Here is a 17946-nt window from a genome sequence, read left to right on the forward strand (position 1 = left end):
TTACTTGTTATTTCTTCAATGAAATTTTATGTGCAAAGTGGTTTAGTAGCAACCATCTAAATTTACTTGCATTGAATAGTGGGGTGAGAAGGCCCAAGAATGGCGCCAACTCTTCCCCTAGGTTGCGCCTAAATGTGTTCTTGTTGTGAGTAGGTTCGTTGTTGAACTAGTGCCTTAGTAAAGTCATGTCCAACCAATATTAAAGTTAGCCTTTTTATTTATTCAGGAGAAGGGATATGGCTAACCAAGAGATTTCTGAAGTGGTTAGACAACTAGCTGAGGTAGTTCGAGACCTAGCTCAAACTAGAGCCAACCCAGTGCATGATCCGGCTGGGGAAATGTTTAAGAAAATAGCTCAAAGCAAGCCTCCACTCTATAGCGGAGAGATTGAAGCCAGTGTGCTTGAGAACTGGTTGAGAGAGTTTGATAAGCTCATTGTAGCTGTGAATTGCCCCGAAAACCTTAGGGTGAATAGTGATGTGTACTACCTTAGAGGTGAAACTGATTTATGGTGGCAACGATGTGAAAATACCCTTAGAGCCAGACCTAACTTTGGATGGGAAGCATTTCAAAACTGCACTAACACTGCAAGAAAAATGTGTTTTCGTGGCGATTATTTTGTAGCATTTTCACATTCGCTGTTATAGTTATATTATTAGGGAAATAATGTTGGTAACCGTACCAGTTTGCAATTGCCATAGTAACCTCTTGAGTAATCGCCACTAAAAGCCCAATTGAGTAACCCCGCTCTTATTTTCACGAACTTTACTCAAAATTTTCATTTCCCACTTCTTTTGCAGTCGTTCCCGCTTCGACTGCTTCTAGACCTAGGGTTAGGAACTCATATCAGTTGCTTTCTTTCAGATTTCGTTCGCTATCTTCTTCAATCGAGTCACAACAGTATCAGCAAATTAAGAGATACAATGTCGGGTATGCTTCGTTTTTCTTTTCCCTCTCTCGACCTGCTCATACTCTGAAATTTCTTATTTCTCTACAACGAAATGAATTTTATTCCTGATAGATTAAATTGTGAGTTTCAATTTAGGTTTTTGTTTTGTTTGATCTTGTCGGCATATATAGAAGGATTAAATCGTGGATTCCGACTTTCGTTTATTTTTTATTTTTCATTTTTACACTCTTATTGACATATCAGTTTTCTTATTTAAATTCCTATTAGAAAAATGGTAGATTATTGTACTTTGTACTTCGTAAGCCATATAAAATACTTCTACTCCTTTCTAGTTTCATGTGTGAAATTGTGTTGCTTCAAATTGTGCTTAAATTTAGAAATTATTATGGATGGTTAGCTATAAATCATGTTGTAAGTTGTTACCTCAAAGATTGCATATTGTACTTATGTTTGTTTTTGGAACACATGGCAGTAAATGGAATGAAATGAAGGGCCAGAGGTCCCGGAACTGGAGACACTACTAGGGAATGTTTAGCTTTAGGCTACTGATTTTGGTCTTTTATAAGCCTGGTTAGTTTCTTTTGGGTTTGGTCTTTTTATTACTAGTGTAATTAGTAGGTTTTGATCTTGCTATTTGGGTCTGATTTATGATACTGCTTTTGTTTTGTAGGAAATGTTAGTTGAATTTTGATTATATTTTGCATTGGTTCTTGATTTTGTAGATTCCTATGTAATATTAACTTGTTTATACAAGGGGTTTGGCCTTTGAATTTATATGTTTGAGTGAACCCAAAGGATATAAGTTCCTTATTGTGTTTGCTGATTATTTCTTTAAAAAGTGTTTGATGAATGATCATGACACACTGTTAGGGAATTCTAGTTACATTCTTGAGTAAATACCTACTGAAGGATGAAATCGATTTGAATGGTTTGGAACTGATGATGGACAGATCATGTTAATTAGTAGTGAAGATGCAGAGAACCAATGTCATTCTAACGTCTCGTTAGGAGAAACCTAGTGTGTACATATTGTGCAGTTGCTTCCTTTTTCACAGCTGAAAGAGGGGACGGTCATGAGAAGGTTTTATTTTGATGCATAGTCGTACACTGTATTCAATAGAAGTTACAATGTCCAACTTAGTGGTGAATCATATATTTGCTGATGATTTTTTTTATTGCAGTTTGTTGTGAAGCTAAGCTTTTCAGTAATGCACTGCGTTACTAGTCACTAGTGGTTCTTATAACTTCGCAAATTCATGCAATAACTGTCTCACTGTTTGGATATGAAATTAGGGATGACAATATTCACACACATGTGTGCCTAATTCAATGTTGGTGGTTTGTATTTTACATTTAATTGTTGGGACAGACTCTGCAAACAAATTGTGACTTTAGCTGATTATGTGCAAACTTTCTCTTTCTCCTTATCCTTCTCGATCTTTCTCTATTATGATTTACTTTTGAAGAAATTCAAGCATTAATTTGATAAAATTTTGCTGATTACAGGAGGTGGTTGAAAAGTTGTATTTAGAGGTCAATATATTGCAAGACAAGGTAAAATATTTTCTATGCCCCCCCGGTACCCAACTTACTTTACTTGTTATATAGGGTGATGACTTTGTTATATTCTTATTCTTGAAACAGTATTATCTCTCTTTGGCTAGCTTTTTTGATAAAAGAGAAACATTTTCACGGTCAACCTTTTTTCCTGCTGCAATTTTTGTTACGCTTTTTCCCTTGATACTTTGTCTTTTGGAAATTACTGATAGAGTAATCATTTTCTGCGTTTATATATTTCGCTGGTGGCTTCTTTAACTATGCAAATAGTATAGTTATTTACTTATTTTATGTTCTAATTTTTGAAATTACTTTCTGAATTAATCTGTCTCTTCCTTTACAACTGGAAGGGGTTAGAACTGTGAAAGGATAAAGAATGACTTTCCCACAAAGAAGGTTGTTTTGGATGATCATGTTGAAGTTGAGCGAAGATTTAGACTTCGTATTAGAAATATGCTTGGGGGCAAGATGAACTTCAGGTATTTCTTGGTGATACTTAGAACATGTCACTCTTATAGCTTAGTTATTCAAATGAAAAAAGCAACTAAGACTTCAACACTAACTAAATATACTCATCTACGAAGTATAAGCTTTTGAAGTTCAATTACTCCACTTAAGCGACAAATGTTAAAATTAATTATCTGCACAAAAAACCTCATGATAAGAAGCTAATTTAACAAATGTCCATAAACCTAATATTCCGCTTGTTTTATACTGTAAAGGAAGAACAAATAAAAAAACAGTGATAGCTAAATCAAGATCATTTTTAAATAAAACCATTTGACATAGAATTATAATTAAGAAATAGAATAATTAAGAAGATATAATCTAAGACTTAGGACATACGTCTATATAGTTTAAATGGTGTAAATATCGTATAAGTCGAAGTCACATAACACCTAATGCCAAAAATTTGAGAAAATAAAACAAAACAACCATATGTACTCTACCATAGTAGTCAACTGAATAGAGCTATTCAATAAAAGATGTTACCAGTCACATACCATATGTGTTTTTTGTTGTTGCAACAGTATCAAAGAGCACACTACCATAGTAGCCACTTTTGTCTTTCACCACAAGAAGTAAAAGAACCGATGACAGTAGTAAAATTCATCATTGCATAGTTCATTTTAAAGATCTGTAGATAAAAGAAAATGTCATTAATTATGTATTAGTTCATTGCAAAACAATAAGTAGGAGTATATACCCTGTACATTCATCCAGTCTTGCTAATTTAATCATCAAACCATATATCTATGAAGAGCAACAAACAAATATTTGAATAAAATCAATCTAATTCAACAAAGTGCCTAAGAATAAAAAGGAGTAATATGAAGATGTTCCTTTGACCAGTCTTGGACTCTTATGTTGTAGTTGGGTTCTTTTTTGCAACTGATATTTCTTGGAGTTGTTTGATGTATGATTGTCCTTCTCTCTGCTGCTGTGGTTTTATTTTGCAGAGAGGCTTCAGTTCCTGCAGTCCTGTAGGTGTTAGCTGCTTTGATTTTGATAGCTATTGCGCTGATGTAGGGCTTTTTCTTCTGTTTCTGAAAGATGGTAAAGTCAGTTGTTGGTTCAGTTTGGATGATCTCCAGCCAGCCCGGTATACTAGTCTTGAAAACATGTTTAACAACTATCGTAATCTACAAACTATCTCTGGTTTATGGGAAGCCAATTCACTCTATCTGACTGTCCTTTACCCTGCTTGATCAGAGCTGTCATTTTTGAATTTGAGTGATACACCTTTACAATGTGATGAACTTACTCAGCTTCTTTATCACTGTCTAAATCTTCTTCGTCTTTGGGTACGCATCTATCTCCTTTTTTTTAATGTTAGATGAAATATCTATTTACTTGTGGAATATTGAGCAAATCAGCTGCCTCTTTATGTAGTCGATTATATAAGAGTATGATCCAAATTGTTGTTTTGGGAAGAAAATTGCAATTTCAAATTACATGGCCTCAATCTTCTTGAATGTGTCTGCATGATTGTCATTTGTTACGCTTCATTTTTGTTGATTCATAGCTTGGTTTATTCTTACATCTAAATGAACTTTAGTCTTCTAACTCAGTGTAAAATCTTGTCTCGATGCATTTACGTCATATGGATTGCCCTTCATCATTGATGATTTGACTTGCAGTTTGGTTGCTTGTAAACGGTCATAAACCTGTGTAATGGTTCTGCACTCGGGCATGACTATTTAAACATGTATGCTTGTTAATTCTCAGTTTTTGGTTTCTAGAATAGCTAGCATTAAAAATGGAGTTTTATACGGTTTCTATTATAATAAATAAATAAAAAGTTTAAAAGTGCAGAGTGTATCTAAGCTGTTTCTTGGCAGACTAGAGAGGCTATTTCCAAATACATTAGAACGAAGCTAAAATCGTTGAAGGCACACTCACATTGTTTTATTTGAGGGTTTATTGTTAATAGGTGTAAATCAGAACAGATCTGGTCAGAACAAACTGATCAGAACAGAACTGGTCTGAACAACAATGATCAGAACAGAACTGGGCTGAACAGAACTGATCAGAACAGAACTGATCAGAACATAATTGGTCTGAACATAACTGATCTGATCTGAATAGATTAGTCTTTCTAAAACGTGTTGGCTTTGAGGTTTTTGATTATATAGATGTTGAAAGCGAGTGAGACTAGGTGAATGAGCAAATCCTTGTTGTTGGAAAGGAGGTGGTCAGAAATTGGAACTAACTTCCTGTTGCGCATGGAAATCCCCTACAACATGAACTTCATGCTCATGTGTTTTTCTTTGTTATCATTTTCTCTACTAGGGCGGTAAAATTGGCTACTTGTTGCTCGAGCTTAGAGTTACCCACCTCCTTAACCTGATGTAATGAAGCGGACTTAGTAGTTAGTATGACCTTTACTTCCACAATATTGAGAGTTTGAAGCCATGTTTGCAATCAACTTCTTTGCTTCATTCGGTGTCTTATCAACCAGTGCCCCACCACTTGCAGCATCAATCATGTTTCTATCCCCAAGTGTCAATCCTTCATAGAAATACTGCACCAGTAGTTGTTCATTGATCTGATCTGTTACAGGCGTGTTATACTGATATTTTCTTGTTGCATGGTAATAATGGCAGAATCCTGATTTCACACCATACCTATAGTCATTGGCTAAGTGAAACACACACAAAAATTAGGTCAGAACTAAAATTCAACATTATAGCACCCTATATAAATCTAGGTCGTGAATATATTCATTCCAGTTCACCGCACTATTACTTCTGCTTCTTGACTTGATTGGTTGTCTGAAAGTGGTTGTTTCACTGGTAAAGGCCGAAAGTGGTAAAGGCCGAAAGTGGCTGTTTCGGTACCGTCTCCCAAGGTTGTGTTGCTGAAATTGGTTGTTTGAGATTGTGTAATGAGGGAATGGAAGAGGGATTTGAGGTTTGGGTGTATAAACCAGATGGGTCTGGGAATTTTGGCCTATTGTACAATGATGTAATGGCATCCCAATTTACGCTAATCGTTTGGCTTGCTATTTGTATAGTATGTTGCGGTGTATTGATTGTAGAGTAATGTTTTCATACTAGTGATATTAATTATAGTACATTCTTTTGACTTGCAAATAACTCTTTATTTGGCAAGCGGTGAAGTCAGAATTATTTGGGGAAGCACATGACGTTATCGAGTTATATTGTATTAGTTGTTTCGTTGTTGCATTGTAGTAGTTAATTAGTTATTTATCTAGCTTATTGCAGATTATTATATAACATTTTCTTAGGTTTTTAAGACTATTAGACAATTATATATCACCTATGTAATGACTTACTTTGTATGACTTATTTATTTATAATATTATTTTTATCTTATAATTATTTGTGATTATACTCATTTATAATTATAATTGTCAATATGCTTGACAGCGACAACTTTTGATAAGCCATTGTAAAACTAAATTATAGTATGATCTATTTTGTAGCGATTATAATCGTCGCTATAGACTGTCAATTTGGATTGTTATTTTAGCAAATGTATCAATTACGAGATTAATAGTATCACTTAAATTTGCAACAATAAGTAACCTATAGTAGTGATTATAATCGTTACAATAAGTATCTAATAACGTCTATTGCATTCGCTACTATAACTACTAATAGTATCGATTCTTTTGCTACTAAAACTAATGTATTTGGTATATGAAATATGGGAATTATAGCGATTATAATCGCTTCAATAATCGATACTATTATACATAGTATTTCGTATCGATTATTTTGGTCTACCCCATTGAATGTACTAATCGCTACTAAAGGTTATGACAACGGTGGCTACCGCCTCGAATAGCTAATTGATGGGGAATGTTTTCGTAGCGAATATATTCGCTACTAAAGGCCAAAATAATCACCACAAAAGTCCTTTTTCTTGTAGTGTAAGGAACAAGTTTTACCCACCTTATCTGAAGAAGCAAAAGGTGCAGGAGTTCATTGAACTCAAAATGGGAGGTCTGTCTGTGACGGAATACTATTCTAAGTTTATAGAGCTGTCTAGGTTTGCACCTGAAGTGGTGGCAACGGAAGAGCTCAGGGCTCAAAGATTTGAGAATGGTTTGACCATGGACTTACAGCTGTTGTTGTCTGGAGAGACCTTTACCTCATTAGACACCCTGTACGAAAAAGATGCTCACCTATATGGGTTACAGCAACGGAAGAATGGTAGTGCTGAAAAGAGAAAGGATGGTGGAAGCTCGAATCAAGGGAATAACCATCAGAATCGGGGGAATTTTAAGAAGCACACAGGAAATGGGAATTTCCAGTTTAGGGCTAACAATGGTGGTAATCGCAACAACCAAGGTGGTGGAAATCAGTCTGGAAGGAATGGAGTACGGACCTACGAATGTAGGCGCTGTAACATGAATCACCCTGGAAAGGATTGTGATGGAAATTTGGTGACTTGTAGATTCTGTCAAAAGTTAGGCCATAGGGAGTATGAATGCTATTCTAAGAATGGAAAGCCAAACCAAGGTAACCACCAAGGCAATAACCGGAACAATCAGAACCGGAATGGGGGAAATGGAGGTGGAAACCAAAGGAACTACCAAGGTGGTAACAATGGCAATAGCAATGGCAATCACCAGAACCATGGAAAGCCTGGAGGGAACCAACAGTAGAATGGGAACCGAAACAACAATGGGAACACCAATGGAGGTGGCTATAACAAAGGAGTTGCCCAAGGAAAGTTGAATGTGATATCTAGGCAAGAAGCGGAGACTTCCTCTGACGTCATAGCGGGTACTTTTTCTATTAATTCCGTTTTAGTTAAAGTTCTATTTGATTTTGGTGCGACTTATTCTTTTATATCAGTAGATGCTTTGGGGAAACTAGGGTTGAAAGAGCCTGAACCAATTGAGGTACCTATAGTCATACGTACTAGTAGTATAGTGAAGTGTACCAAAATTCGTAGAGATGTGCCTTTGACCATAGCCAAGACCGTGTTCTTATCTAACCTAATCGAATTTGAGTTAGGAGAGTTAGATGTAATTCTAGGGATGGATTGGTTAGCCAAGTTCAAAGCCAAAATATATTGTGAGAAGCAGAAGGTTCACTTGAGGTCTAGCCTAGGCAAAGTAGTGTCATATCGTCGTTTTGGTAAGCCTAAGAACATAGGAATTATCACGGCAATGGAACTCGTGAAGCTAGTCAGTAAAGGGAACCCAACCTTCTTATGTAATGTGAGAAACCTAGAGCATGTGATCAAGGATCAGCCTGAGGATATTGTAGTAGTTAATGAATTCCTTGATGTATTTCCAGAAGAGATCCCGGGGATGCCTCCCAATTGACTATTGACTTTACCATAGATTTAGTGCCTGGAACCGCCCCTATTTCAAAAGCACCCTATCGAATGGCTCCAGCAGAATTGAATGAGTTAAAAAGCCAACTAGAGGATCTATTGGAGAAAGGTTACATTAGACCAAGTGCATCGCCTTGGGTAGCACCAGTGTTGTTTGTGAAGAAAAAAGATGGAAGTATGAGGCTCTGTATAGACTATAGGGAGCTCAATAAGGTCACGATCAAGAACAAGTATCCATTACCTAGGATAGAAGACCTATTTGACCAACTGAAGGGAGCTGGAATCTTTTCGAAGATCGATTTGCGTTCGGGTTATCATCAATTGAGAATGGCTGATCACGATATACCAAAGACCGCATTCAGGACTAGATACGGACATTATGAGTTCACTGTTATGCCTTTTGGGTTAATGATAGGCGTGTTTTCCGTCGTTGAATAGAAAACAACCTAATCAAACAAAATTTATAAAACACCTAAACTACCGGCTATATTGACTATAACGGCAAGCATATGGATCGTCCCATAGGAATGGATATGTTTGACTTATCAATCTATGCGTTCACAAGCTAGTTCGGAAGGAATTTGAGTTTTTGAATTAATCTAATGAAAGCTAGAAATGCAAACAAATAAAGAAACTCTAGAGGATTCGGGAATCGGCTATGGAAATCGAATCAAAGGAAGCACAAGGTCTAAACAATCATGAATATGCAAAGACATAGCAAGTAGGGGAATGAAAACTAATGACGAACCCGCCACCTCTCGGATAGGAAACGATAAGCGTCTAATCCACGGAAGAGCTTTCGCCTAATCCTAGATTAAACTAACTAGCATATAATAGGAACTATCATTCACTTGCACAATTAGGCTCACAATGTCTTGCCAAACCTAATCATACATCCCAATCTAATCCAATCGAATAGCATTCGCGACTACTACTCAACTAGTCATGGAAATCCTATCACTAATCACACTTAATCACAACATCAATCATGAATTTCCCCAAAACTTCTCCAAATTCAATCCCAAAGCTTCATCCCTAACCTCTAGACTAAACTACTCAATTAGCATGATTAACATCAACATTAAACTAATATCAATCCTAATCATGAATCTAATTGAAACAATGAAGCTAATTGAAACAGTAAAATTCAGAAAATTCAAATCACAAAAATTGGGGAAAAATCAAGCAAATTCAAAATATCAAACTAATCCTAGAATTCAAGCATGAAATCAAAGCATAACGAAATTAACAAAGCAATTAAACAATTAAAGAACAAAATCAAAAGAAGAATTAGAATTATACCTTGGAATGAAGAAATTGCATAAAACTTGAAGCACAAAATTGAAGAACAAAACTCAAAGCAAAGAGAAAAGAAATCTGAAAAATGATGATTGAATTGAATTTAGAATCAAGAATTTGAGGCTAAGAATCCTTAATCCTAATCTCTAATCTAAGCCCTAAACTAATTCTAGAGAGAGAATTCTAAGCTAAGCCTAAGAGAAATGAAAATTACGTAATGAAAGCCTAATTAACAAAATGAAACAATGCTACGAAATTCTATTTATACAATCCCCTAAAAAATGAGAAGTTTAAACTCGAAAAGGGGATCCCGCGCAGCCGTGCGAACGGGCATACCCAGCTGCGATCGCATCAGTGCGAGCGGGCTGTGATTCCATGCGAGCGAGCTCAGCGACGAATTTCTCTCTTCGATCCGTGCGATCGAGCTGCAAATCCGTGCGTTCGCACCAAGCTGCTGGCAGTTCCTGGTCCAATTTCGGCAATTCGTGTGCTCGCACAGAGATGATGCTGCGCTCGCACTGCTGGGATGTGCGCTCGTACTGGGTGCCTTGGCTGTGCTCGAGTGCTGCGCGCTGCTTGATGCTTGCTGTGCTGCGATTGTTGCTGCGTGTGTTGCTGTTCCATGCTTCGTCGCTGCACATTGAACACAATCGTATAGCATATCAATAAAATCGTAAAACATATTCCAAAATCGTCTAGCACGCTAGAAAATCGTATAGCACATTATTAAAATCGGAAAACGCATTATTGAATCGGAAAATCACATCTTTAATTCGTTTGATATTTTCGCAAATCGTAAAGCCATTTAAATCATCGTCTAAGCCAAAATTCGCATTATTTAGCACGTTAACACTCCAAATGACCCCTCGCTATCAAATTGAGCATAAAAGACATAATTAGAGCGAAAACGGCTAGAATATGCGCAAGACGAGAGAATGTAATGATAAATGCAAAAATGCAACAAACGAACTAAAAACGATAAAACTAAGAGAAAATAAGAATAAAAAGCTAATAAAATGAACTAAAATCCTAAGCTAAGAGCGACATAAATGTCGCTCATCAAACTCCCCCAAGCTAACCCTTTGCTTGTCCTCAAGCAAAGCTAGAATGAGAAACGGGGAGGAGAATGAGCTTATTTATTGAAAATCAAAATTACGAAAATAAGAACTACAAGAATGCACACTAACTCACTTTAAGAAAAGAAAGGAAAAGAAAAATGAAAAACGAAACTACAAAACGAAAAAACTCAAGATAAGGGCCTTTATTACGGAACAAGTACGAGAGAATGCTAATATTACTAACTAAATAGACGAATGCACGCTAACCAATGTCCTAAGTCGAGTGAAAGATTCAAGTTCCAAGCAAAGTGAACTAAGGGTAAGCACTTATCAATTCCCCTACAACCGAGCATACCACGTCAAATCTCTAGATCCTATCCACCCTTGAGAATAGCGTCTCGAGACACCGCGAAGGCGCCGGAAAACAAGATTAGGCTACCCGACATCTTAGCATGACAATCCCATTCCATAAACTTGACCAAATCCTCCCTCCACCGACAATGACTCAACTCAAAAGGGTCAAGAGGACTTTTAGGGTGAAATGTAGGCTAGGGGTAAGGTGTGGAACAAATTTGGTAATTTGGTGCTCATACCTAAAGTGAAGCGCAATGAATGAACTCAACTCAAGCAATCGAACCATAACAAACTCATACCACTTATTTGGGGTACCCCCAAGCTTATTCAACAACTATTCTAAACTACAACTCTTTTTGAACTTTTCTTGATTTCATTTTCTCTTTTTTTTGTGTTTCAATTGAAACTTTTCTCATCGCCTTGTTTTTCTCTATCATTGACTTTTAGGGTGCAAACTGGTACGGTTACCAACATTATTTCCCTAATAATATAACTATAACAGCGAATGTGAAAATGCTACAAAATAATCGCCACGAAAACACATTTTTCTTGTAGTGTTAGTGCAGTTTTGAATGCTTCACATCCAAAGTTAGGTCTGGCTCTAAGGGTATTTTCACATCGTTGCCACCATAAATGAGCTTCACCTCTAAGGTAGTACACATCACTATTCACCCTAAGGTTTTCGGGGCAATTCACAGCTACAATGAGCTTATCAAACTCTCTCAACCAGTTCTCAAGCACACTGGGTTCAATCTCTCCGCTATAGAGTGGAGGCTTGCTTTGAGCTATTTTCTTAAACATTTCCCCAGCCGGATCATGCACTGGGTTGGCTCTGGTTTTAGCTAGGTCTCGAACTACCCCAGCTAGTTGTCTAACCACTTCAGAAATCTCTTGGTTAGCCATATCCCTTCTCCTGAATAAATAAAAAGGCTAACTTTAATATTGGTTGGAAATGACATTACTAAGGCACTAGTTCAACAACGAACCTACTCACAACAAGAACACATTTAGGCGCAACCTAGGGGAAGAGTTGGCGCCATTCTTGGGCCTTCTCACCCCACTATTCAATGCAAGTAAATTTAGATGGTTGCTACTAAACCACTTTGCACATAAAATTTCATTGAAGAAATAACAAGTAATCCCTTTGCGATACCCACAAGACTTAGAATTGAGAATTGAACTTAAAGGATAACGAAAAAGGAAATTCTATTCTTTTATTAAAACTCCAATGAATAAGTCTTACATCCACTAATGCCATAACAAGAAAAAGAAACAAGAAACTCCAATTTTTAGGCAAGAACTAAAAATGAAGAAAAATGAAGAAAAACAAACAAGAAAAAGAAACAAAAAAGAAACAAAAATGAAGAAAAACAAACAAGAAAAAGAAAGAAAAGAAAAGAAAAAGAAAAGAAAGGAAAAGAAAAATGAAAAACGAAACTACAAAACTCAAGATAAGGGCCTTTATTATGGAACAAGTACGAGAGAATGCTAATATTACTAACTAAATAGACGAATGCACGCTAACCAATGTCCTAAGTTGAGTGAAAGATTCAAGTTCCAAGCAAAGTGAACTAAGGGTAAGCACTTATCAATTCCCCTACAACCGAGCATACCACGTCAAATCTCTAGATCCTATCCACCCTTGAGAATAGCGTCTCGAGACACCGCGAAGGCGCCGGAAAACAAGATTAGGCTACCCGACATCTTAGCATGACAATCCCATTCCATAAACTTGACCAAATCCTCCCTCCATCGACAATGACTCAACTCAAAAGGGTCAAGAGGACTTTTAGGGTGAAACGTAGGCTAGGGGTAAGGTGTGGAACAAATTTGGTAATTTGGTGTTCATACCTAAAGTGAAGCGCAATGAATGAACTCAACTCAAGCAATCGAACCATAACAAACTCATACCACTTATTTGGGGTACCCCCAAGCTTATTCAACAACTATTCTAAACTACAACTCTTTTTGAACTTTTCTTGATTTGATTTTCTCTTTTTTTTTGTGTTTCAATTGAAACTTTTCTCATTGCCTTGTTTTTCTCTATTTTTGGCTTTTTCAAAACTTTTGCTTTTGCTTATTTATTCACTATATACAATCATACTTCCCAAACTTTGCCATTCTTACCAATCAACATTCATTCCTCAACTTTGCATATTCATTTAAAACCAACAAGCATCATAACACAAAGCTTCACTATCACTTATAAGGGTGAAAATAAAACAAAGGCTATATATTAGGCTTGTAATGTGCTCATAAGAAATGAAGGGTCAAGGCTCAAATGGCTAGCAAAGGGGCAAATGGAAACAAAATATATGAAAAATAGAAAAATAAAGTCCTAAACTAAAAGAAAAATAGTCATCGAAAGAAATGCCTCTATCGTCCCCTAAAGTAGTTCAGTCGCGGTCTCGGGAAGGAAATAATCAAATTCGGGAAGTAGGAAAGTCAATGCCAAGGATCCATGCCACTCAAAAATATATGAATATGTGTTTGGGCTAATTTGAACATGAACCTCACAAGGGAACAAATACCACTCTCTCCGGTTTCAAATCACTAGAGAGATCGACACCATCTTACCACAAGCCAAGGGTTCAAGACGCATGCTACCCAAAGTTCAACCAACTTTCTTAACACCTAAATCCTAGATTCGACCCAAGACATTGAAGACCGTGCAAACATCTACCAATTAGGAATAAAAGCATTCTAGTCTACAAGTTCCAATTTTATTTTCCCAAATCAAGAATGATGCCTAAAAATCTAGAAAAGCTTGCCTTGACAAAGATCGAAAAGAGAAAAGAAAGAAAGAGAAAAGAGAAAGAAAATAAGGAAAAGAAAATGAAGTAAAAAGAAAAGGAAAATAAAGAAAATATTCACAAAATCAATGAAACTAATCAAGAAATATGCACAAAATCCAAATTATTCACAAAATCAAGCAATCCATCACACGGAGATCAAAGTAGCAAACAATAGAATCTCCCCCCAAGCTCGAATTAGGCCATGTCCTCAAGCCTAAAACGAAACTAGGAGGGGCACAGCTACCCATCCAACCAATGCCCCGCAATAAAGATGCCCAACCCAAAGAATGCATGTGAGTTAGAAGGATATTACCGGTGATGACGTGGGAGCAAGTCCCGCAAAGAACCGTAATAACGAACGAACTCACCAATAGGAATAGCCGGACATGGCAAAGATGGATGCAAAGATTTCCACATCAAGAAAGCTTGAATTACAAAAACTTCAAAAATCAAGAAAAATTAGTATACATGGGCCAAATGGCCAACACCCACGGGTTGCCTCCCGAGAAGCGCTCTTTTTATTTCATTAGCTTGAAGCTTCTTACCTCTAGTAAATACCCCGACAACGATCGCAATAGTTTGTCATATGCAATGGCAAACATATCCAATAGTAACAAGTAGGCAAGAGTCAAAAGAGATGCAAGCACAAACTAAAATGCAACTCTATGCCTACAAGGGGTAGGGAACCAAAAATAAGAAAAATCAAAAGGAAAAACAAAAGAAATACTCCCTTCTTCATGCTCCTTTGGTGAAGGAGAATCATTAGGATCAATGGAGGAAAAGGAATCCTCAAGCGGCGGGAGCTTGGACAAAAAGGGAAAAGAAATGGGAAATGAAGGATAAATGTTGAGTTTTCTCTTTCGGAATGGGGAATGAGGGAAGGGAGTGGGAACAAGAGATTCACAAACAACTTCACTCATATCACATAAAGCACAAGAAATCTCAACATAAGATCCTTCATTCACTTTAAAATCTTTTTGGTTGGCACATTCACTCTTTTCCTCAATTTGAATCGACTTAAGCACTTCGAGGCAAAATGGAGCAAATAGATTTTCATCACCATCATCGATGCACTCACTCAAAGAGGAACGAGTAGGAACAAACTCTCCAATACTCAACTCCTCAATGTCATGCATCATAGGTGGCAATGTAGCCTCAAACTCTTATCTTCTCCATGATACTTCCTTAATAGATTCTTGCAATAGGTTAGAAAGTCCCAAAAAAAACCTTTTACAATTCGTTGGGACATGTCCTCAAATAAATTCAAACTAGAATCTATTCTTTGCTCTTCTTGAATTTCAAGATACTTCATGAAAAGTAGCATCTCACGCAATGGTTGGGTAGATTCAACTTTCAAAGAGCTTAAGAATTTATCATGGAGATAGAGAAGATCATCAAGCGAAATCGATTCGTCATCTTGAGAAACAAAAGAATTTGCCATTTTTTCGGTTTTCAAAGAAAATGAAAATGAAAAATGAACTAGACTAGCGAACTAGAATGAAGAATCAAACAATGATGCCATTCCCCGGCAACGGCGCCATTTTGATAAGCGTGTTTTTCGTAATTGAATAGAAAACAACCTAATCAAACAAAATTTATAAAACACCTAAACTACCGGCTATATTGACTATAGCGGCAAGCATAGGGATTGTCCCATAGGAATGGATATGTTTGACTTATCAATCTATGCGTTCACAAGCTAGTTCGGAAGGAATTTGAGTTTTTGAATTAATCTAATGAAAGCTAGAAATGCAAACAAATAAAGAAACCCTAGAGGATTCGAGAATCGGGTATGGAAATCGAATCAAAGGAAGCACAAGGTCCAAACAATCATTAATATGCAAAGACATAGCAAGTAGGGGAATGAAAACTAATGACGAACCCGCCACCTCTCGGATAGGGAACGCTAAGCGTCTAATCCACGGAAGAGCTTTCGCCTAATCCTAGATTAAACTAACTAACATATAATAGGAACTATCATTCACTTGCACAATTAGGCTCACAATGTCTTGCCAAACCTAATCATACATCCCAATCTAATCCAATCGAATAGCATTCGCGACTACTACTCAACTAGTCATGGAAATCCTATCACTAATCACATTTAATCACAACATCAATCATGAATTTCCCCAAAACTTCTCCAAATTCAATCCCAAAGCTTCATCCCTAACCTCTAGACTAAACTACTGAATTAGCATGATTAACATCAACATTAAACTAATATCAATCCTAATCATGAATCTAATTGCAACAATGAAGCTAATTGAAACAGTAAAATTCAGAAAATTCAAATCACAAAAATTGGGGAAAAATCAAGCAAATTCAAAATATCAAACTAATTCTAGAATTCAAGCATGAAATCAAAGCATAACGAAATTAACAAAGCAATTAAAGAATTAAAGAACAAAATCAAAAGAAGAATTAGAATTATACCTTGGAATGAAGAAATTGCATCAAACTTGAAGCACAAAATTGAAGAACAAAACTCAAAGCAAAGAGAAAAGAAATCTGAAAATGATGATTGAATTGAATTTAGAATCAAGAATTTGAGGCTAAGAATCCTTAATCCTAATCTCTAATCTAAGCCCTAAACTAATTCTAGAGAGAGAATTCTAAGCTAAGCCTAAGAGAAATGAAAATTACTTAATGAAAGCCTAATTAACAAAATGAAAGGCTAAATGAAACAATGCTACGAAATTCTATTTATACAATCCCCTAAAAAATGAGAAGTTTAAACTCGAAATGGGGATCCCGCGCAGCCGTGCGAACGGGCATACCCAGCTGCGATCGCATCAGTGCGAGCGGGCTGTGATTCCATGTGAGCGAGCTCAGCGACGAATTTCTCTCTTCAATCCGTGCGATCGAGCTGCAAATCCGTGCGTTCGCACCAAGCTGCTGGCAGTTCCTGGTCCAATTTCGGCAATTCGTGTGCTCGCACGGAACTACTGCTGCGCTCGCACAGAGATGATGCTGCGCTCGCACTGCTGGGCTGTGCGCTCGCACTGGGTGCCTTGGCTGTGCTCGAGTGCTGCGCGCTACTTGATGCTTGTTGTGCTGCGATTGTTGCTGCGTGTGTTGTTGTTCCATGCTTCGTCGCTGCACATTGAACACAATCGTATAGCATATCAATAAAATCGTAAAACATATTCCAAAATCGTCTAGCACGCTAGAGAATCGTAAAGCACATTATTAAAATCGGAAAACGCATTATTGAATCGGAAAATCACATATTTAATTCGTTTGACATTTTCGCAAATCGTAAAGCCATTTAAATCATCGTCTAAGCCAAAATTTGCATTATTTAGCACGTTAACACTCCAAATGACCCCACGCTATCAAATTGAGCATAAAAGACATAATTAGAGCGAAAACGGCTAGAATATGCGCAAGACGAGAGAATGTAACGATAAATGTAAAAATGCAACAAACGAATTAAAAACGATAAAACTAAGAGAAAATAAGAATAAAAAGCTAATAAAAAGCTAATAAAATGAACTAAAATCCTAAGCTAAGAGCGACATAAATGTCGCTCATCAGTTAACCAATGCCCCTGCAATATTTATGGACTTAATGAATCGTGTATTCCATGCCTACTTGGACAAGTTTGTAGTGGTTTTCATAGATGACATCCTAGTATATTCAAAGAGTGAAGAAGATCACGCAGAACACTTGAGATCGGTGTTGAGTACCTTGAGAGATAACCAGTTCTATGACAAGTTCTCAAAGTGTGAGTTTTGGTTGGAAAGAGTTGCATTTTTGTGACACTTTGTGTCAAAAGAAGGAATGGAAGTTGACCCTGCTAAGATCAAAGCTGTTAGTGAATGGCCTACACCCAGGAGTGTGACTGACATTCATAGTTTTCTGGGATTAGCTGGCTACTATAGGCGCTTTGTGCAAGACTTCTCTAGGATAGCCAAGCCCATGACTACCTTGATGAAGAAGGAAACCAAGTTTGAATGGAGTGACCAGTGTGAGGAAGCATTCCAAGCCTTAAAGACGCGATTGACAATCACGCCAGTGTTAACCTTACCAGATGAGAGTGGTGCATACGATGTGTATAGTGATGCCTCTAAGAATGGTTTAGGGTGTGTATTGATGCAGAACGGGAAGGTTATTGCGTATGCGTCAAGGCAATTGAATCCATATGAATCCA

At 37.0% G+C, this 17946-nt stretch overlaps 1 long non-coding RNA gene across 2 annotated transcripts; it reads left to right on the top strand.

The window, feature by feature from the left end:
- Positions 1–725: 725 nt before the first annotated feature.
- On the top strand, positions 726–6322 carry LOC130466255 (uncharacterized). 2 transcript variants are annotated; one of them, XR_008926292.1, is made up of 6 exons: positions 726–930; positions 1383–1480; positions 2417–2464; positions 2818–2946; positions 3928–4272; positions 6083–6322. It is a non-coding gene; the product is annotated as an uncharacterized lncRNA (long non-coding RNA). The 2 variants fall into 2 exon arrangements; XR_008926291.1 differs by lacking the exon at positions 6083–6322 and having other exon boundaries at positions 729–930; positions 3928–4406.
- Positions 6323–17946: the final 11624 nt, after the last annotated feature.

The sequence above is a fragment of the Spinacia oleracea genome, chromosome 1 (assembly GCF_020520425.1).
Source record: "Spinacia oleracea cultivar Varoflay chromosome 1, BTI_SOV_V1, whole genome shotgun sequence".
Lineage (NCBI taxonomy): Eukaryota > Viridiplantae > Streptophyta > Magnoliopsida > Caryophyllales > Amaranthaceae > Spinacia > Spinacia oleracea.